A 5,677-nucleotide genomic window follows, 5' to 3' on the forward strand; every position below is an offset into this window, starting at 1 on the left:
GAGAGTAGAATAGAGAGAGTAGAATAGAGAGAGTAGAGGAGAGAGAGTAGAGGAGAGATTCAACACAGGCACGACTTTACAGACAAAATGGCTCATGTAACGGAAAATTAAATCATATCGATATAAACAGCATTGCAGCGGCTGCGAGGACATTAGCACCGGTGCTTCCTAGAGGAGCTAACAGCTAAACCACGCTTTGTAATCCTGGACTGCTAACATATGCACTCAGTGGCGTTGAACGATCTCAGGCTGAAGACCTTTCCATCGTTTGACTGCTGCCGGCATACATCCATCTAATGTAGCGTAGCCAAGAACAAAAGTAAATCAGTTGGAAAGGACGTGAGTATAACGCAGCTTCTGTGTAGATTAGTGTATAGGTTTGCCAGCGTCGCGGCTCCGAACACGTAACGTTATATTAGCAGCGTTCTGATTGGTTCTTAGCGAACATATTAGCTTTGAAGCCTGGGCGGTGTCAGCTTTTTTTGCTTGTTTCTTTAGCTAATTTATTAGCTTTCTAGCCGGCGTAGCGAGCTTTCTGCGTGTTTTTCTTAGGGCTAACTATTATTAGCGTTAGCCGGCTGGTAGCAGTCTTTCGCTGGTTCTTTAGGCAACTAATATAGCTGAGCCTGGCTGGTAGCGTGCTTTCTGTTGTTTTCTTAAGGCTAACTATATTAGCTTAAGCTGCTAGTAGCAGCTTATCGCTTGTTCTTTAGCTCTAATTATCTTAGCTTTAGCCTGATGGTAGCAAGCTTTCGCGTGTTCTTTTTTAGGTAACTATATTAGCTTTAGCCGTCTGGTAGCAGCTTTCGCGTTGGTTCTTTAGGTCAAACGATATTAGCTTTAGCCTGTGCGGTAGCAGCTTTCTTCTGCTTGGTTGTTAGGCTAAATATATTAGCTTTAGCCTGGCTGGTAGCAGCTTTCTGCTTGTTTCTTTAGGCTAACTATTATGTAGCTTAGCCTTCTGGTAGCAGCTTTCGCTTGGGTTCTTTTAGGCTACTATATTAGCTTTAGCCTGGGCTGGTTAGCATCTTTCTGCTTGGTTCTTAGGGTAACTATTTAGACTTTAGCCTGTCTGGTAGCACTTTGCTGGTTCTTTCGGCACTATATATTAGCTTAGGCCTGGCTGGTAGCAGCTTTCCGTGGGGGGATGCTGAGCTTCACTGTCTACTAGGGATGAGCGTGAGTACAGCATTATCGGATCTGTTTTCCCACATGAATTATCTGTATCTGGATCCGTACTCGGACTGGGCGGGACCTAAACGGAAGACTTGGTCAGATGTAAACCCAAAAAGTGGGTCGGTTTCTCCTTAAATGGCGGGGCTTTAACCGGTTTGTATCTTAAGCATGCAATTGATATGGGTGACAGAATTGTTATATTTATTGCTGATTGAAACTATTTAATGACGCATCACGCATTCAAGTCAGGTGTTGTTCAGGTAACAACCAACAACTATATACAGAAGTTTTGCAACAATGGAATACACAACACTGCAGTTGTAATTATGAAGTAAATGAATGAACAGAGTTGTCATCTCAATATAACTTTCTTGATCAGGTGATTGTTTTTGGTTTCTTTTATTTTTTTTTTTTATTTCTCTTTTTATTCCAACAAGGGGTAGGGGTGTGGGTGTGTGTGGGTGTGTGTGTTGTGTGTGGTGTGTGTGTGTGTGGTGTGTGAGAAAGACACACAGAGAGAGAGGGGGCTGGGGGCGCTGACAGTAAAAAAAAACAAAAAATCTCCGATGGCCAGAGACGCAACGGGATGCCAAGCAGCATGTTCTGAACCCCACTCACAGAAATCTACTGGTTACTATGTAGGACTACAAACCCACGTTCCCCAAATCTACTGGTTACTATGTAACACAACCCACGTTCACAAAATCTACTGTTTACTAGGTAAGGACTAAACAACCCACGTTCACCAGAAACTCTACTGGTTACTAGTGTAAGACTACAAACCCCACGTTCACCGAGAATCTACTGGTTACTATTAAGGACTACAAACCCCACTTTCACCCAGAAATCTACTGGTTACTATGTAATGACGACACACCCCACGTTCACCAGAAACTTCCTACTGGTTACTATGTAAGGACTACAACCCAGTTCAACCAGAAATCTACTGGTTACTGGTAGGACTAACAAACCCCACCCACGTTCACCAGAATCTACGGTTAGCTTGTAGACTACAACCCCCACGTTCACCAGAAACCTATGGTTACTGGTAAGGACTACAAACCCACGTTCACCAGAAACCTACTGGTTACTATGTAAGGACTTACAAACCCCTTTCACCAGAAATCTACTGGTTACTATGTAAGGACTACACAACCCCACTGCACCAGAAACTACTGGTTACTAGTAGGAATAAACCATGTTTCCGAAATCTCTGGTTACATGAAGACTACAAACCCCACGTTCACCAGAAATCTACTGGGTTACTATGTAAGGATACAAACCCCCGTTACCAGAAATCTCCTGTTCATTGTACGACTACAAACCCACTCACCAGAAATCTACTGGTACTATGTAAGGACTACAAACCCCACGTTCACCAGAAATCTACTGGTTACTATGTAAGCGACAACCCCGTCACCAAACTACTGTACTGAAGGCTACACCCGTCACCAGAAATCTACTGGTTACATGAAGGACTAAACCCCGTTACAAATCTACTGGTTACTATGTAATGACTACAAACCCCACGTCACCAGAAACCTACTGGTTACTAGAAGGCACAAACCCGTACCAGAAATCTATGTTACTAGTAAGGACTACAAACCAAAGTTAAAAACAACCTGAAGCTGAAGAAACCTAACGTAACGGAAAGATCGCAGACCAACTGACGAGGAGAGAGAGAGAGAGAGAGAGAGAGAGAGAGAGAGAGAGAAGAGAGAGAGAGAGAGAGTAGAAGAGAGAGAGAAGAGAGAGAGAGAAGAAGGCGCATTTCTCCTTGTTCTGTGTGTGTGTGATTGATCCGAGCGGTTGTAGGCGGGGGGGGGGGGGGGGTGGGGGGGGGGGGCTGTGATTTATCACAGAACGCTGCGTTCAGCTGAGGAGTTTTAATCCAATCCAGCACGGATATTGACTCATATCACTCGGAATACTTGTACTCGGCAAAAGTGCTTTATCCGTACCGGATACTCGTTTCACCCGGATACTCGGATCACCCCACGGTCTACCCACAAACATGACATCACTGTGTCAGCACACTGCTGCCTACGGACTTTACTACACACAGAAGCCTCACTTCCCATGACAATAACCCCCGTCACTACCGTCCACAGCGGCCCACATGGCTACCTGCTTAAAGGGAAGGTCGGACGGTAATAATCTGTAAAAGAGAACGGTGGAAGTTTTACTTTTCTATCAAGCAGCAAAAAAGGACCGGGTTACATTGTAACGTCCTGCGGTGTGCTATTGTGCATGTGCACATCGCGATGCCGATGCAAAAACACATATCGGTTCAGCCCTAGTTCAAATGATCAAACTCTACTACTCAAAGTCAATTTTCACCAAAGTAAAAAAATCCGCTCTAAAACATTTGAAACTCCTGAAAGCACCATGAATCATAATCAAAAAATAAACAGGCATCAAACACCAACGCAATTCTTGATTGGCAACGGCACATTCCAATCAAATCATTCAACGACGTTATCCACGAGGGCAAGAGAACATGAAAACATTTATGATACCATGTGCCCAACGTGGCGTTTTACTTCCCCCAGGCCATTGGGGCAACCCTTATTGTTGAACCCTGACCGTGTTTTTTTTTAGGACAGGGAACCATGGGGCTGGGACGGTAGGTTTCTTCTTCCCAAATCCATTCTTTCACGATATATTACATACATACACTATACATATACACAGATTCTAGGGACAACAACAATTGTAAAACATTGTCGCCAAAAAAAGATCACAATAAGATTTATTTATTTGTCCCACCCCTAGAAAACTGTTATAATTTCCATGAAAGTTCATTAAATTGCTCCATTTGAGTAGAAAATATGGAGAAATAAGGACAAATACAGTAGAAATTAGAGAAATAAATGAGAAAAACATAGGGTAAGAAAGTGTACTGTATGTTGTTACAACGCCGCTCGTAAGGGAAAAGGAAGCCACATAAAACAAGGCGTTTAGGGAAGTTTTTTATGGTGATAGACTTCAGGGATTTGAATAAATCCAGTGTTTCCCCCCCGGTGTATTGCACCCTGGTTGCCCACCGGCCTAAGTAACCCCCAAGCAGTCCTAACCACTGAAGGGAATCTTTGAATTAGGGCTGCACTATTATGGCCAAAATGATAATCACACGATTATTTTGATCAAAATTTTGATCGCGATTATTCTCACGATTTTTGTTGTTTTACCAAAACAAATTTTGTCGTCAAGTAGGCTATAACTGCGAGAGGGAGTGTGATGGACGCTACTCACAGAGAGACGGCTGATCATTCTGAACGGGTCCCGCACGGGTCGAACGGCACATACACACAGCGTGGTATGAAACGTCTGTATAGTCAATGGCTGCATTTTTATGAACTATGATATCTCGCAATGGGTCACATCCCAGGTCCAGGCCAGCAGCTCCATCCCACGCTGTTACCTACCAACTGAAGTTATTTGTATTCAAAAACTTCTTGTGTGTTTTGCCGTAGCGGCCACGATAGCAGAGTTACCCGACAAAACACTGTGACAATACAGGTTTGCCCCTCTACTTACAATATACAGCTGGTTAATAAAATTTAAAACTGTAGACAAATATCAGAAGTGTGGACCGGCGGCCGTCTTGGGAGTAGAGGAGAGAGAGTAGAATAGAGAGGTAGAATAGAGAGAGTAGAGAGAGGGAGTAGAGAGGAGAGAATAGAAGAAAATGAGAGAGAGTAATAAATAGAGAGAGTAGAATAGAGAGAGTAAATAGAGAGAGTAGAGGAGAGAGAGTAGAGGAAGAGAGTAGAGGAAGAGTAAGGAGAGAGAGTAAGGAGAGAGAGTATAGAGAGAGTAAGGAGAAGAGTAAGAGGAGAGAGAGTAGAGGAGAGAAAGATAGAGAGAGTGAGTAGAAGAAGAGTAGGAGGAGAGAGGTGAGGAGAGAGAGTAGAGGAGAGAGAGTAGAATAGAGAGTAGAGGAGAGAGAGTAAGGAGAGAAGTAGAGAAGAGTAAATAGAGAGAGTAGAATAGAGAGAGTAGAGGAGAGAGATTAGAGAGGATTCAACACAGGCACGACTTACAGACAAAATGGCTCATGTAACGGAAATTAAATCATATCGATATAAACCATTGCAGCGGCTGCGAGACATTAGCACCGGTGCTTCCTAAGGAGTAACAGCTAACAGACGCTACTAGCTAACAGCTAACAGACGCCACTAGCACCGACTAGCACTGGTCACCGCTGTTGTCTGAAAAACACCAGATGGGACAAAGTGTTGCGTTTACTGGTAACTGGTAAACCTTGATACCGACGTATTACCGACTGCTATCTGTTGAGTTGTCCTCCCGTTACTCTGTCCTCTGGGACTGTCTCCATCTTGCAGCTAAGATGCACGGGGTGCAGTGAACTACTCTGACTGGCTCATGAGCAGACGGCTTTACGGAGCGGGAGATTGGCTTTGCAAAAAACCCGGAGCGTTCTATGAAATGCCGCTTTATAAAAAATAATCGCTCGATCACGCAAATTTGATCTTGG

At 43.8% G+C, this 5,677-nt stretch overlaps 1 protein-coding gene across 1 annotated transcript in view; it reads right to left on the reverse strand.

Annotated features, from left to right (window-relative positions):
• Nucleotides 1-5,677, reverse strand: part of nkiras1 (NFKB inhibitor interacting Ras-like 1) — a 24,432-nt gene that overhangs the window by 17,537 nt on the left and 1,218 nt on the right. The window lies entirely within an intron of this gene.

Source organism: Etheostoma spectabile, unplaced genomic scaffold (assembly GCF_008692095.1).
Source record: "Etheostoma spectabile isolate EspeVRDwgs_2016 unplaced genomic scaffold, UIUC_Espe_1.0 scaffold340, whole genome shotgun sequence".
NCBI lineage: Eukaryota > Metazoa > Chordata > Actinopteri > Perciformes > Percidae > Etheostoma > Etheostoma spectabile.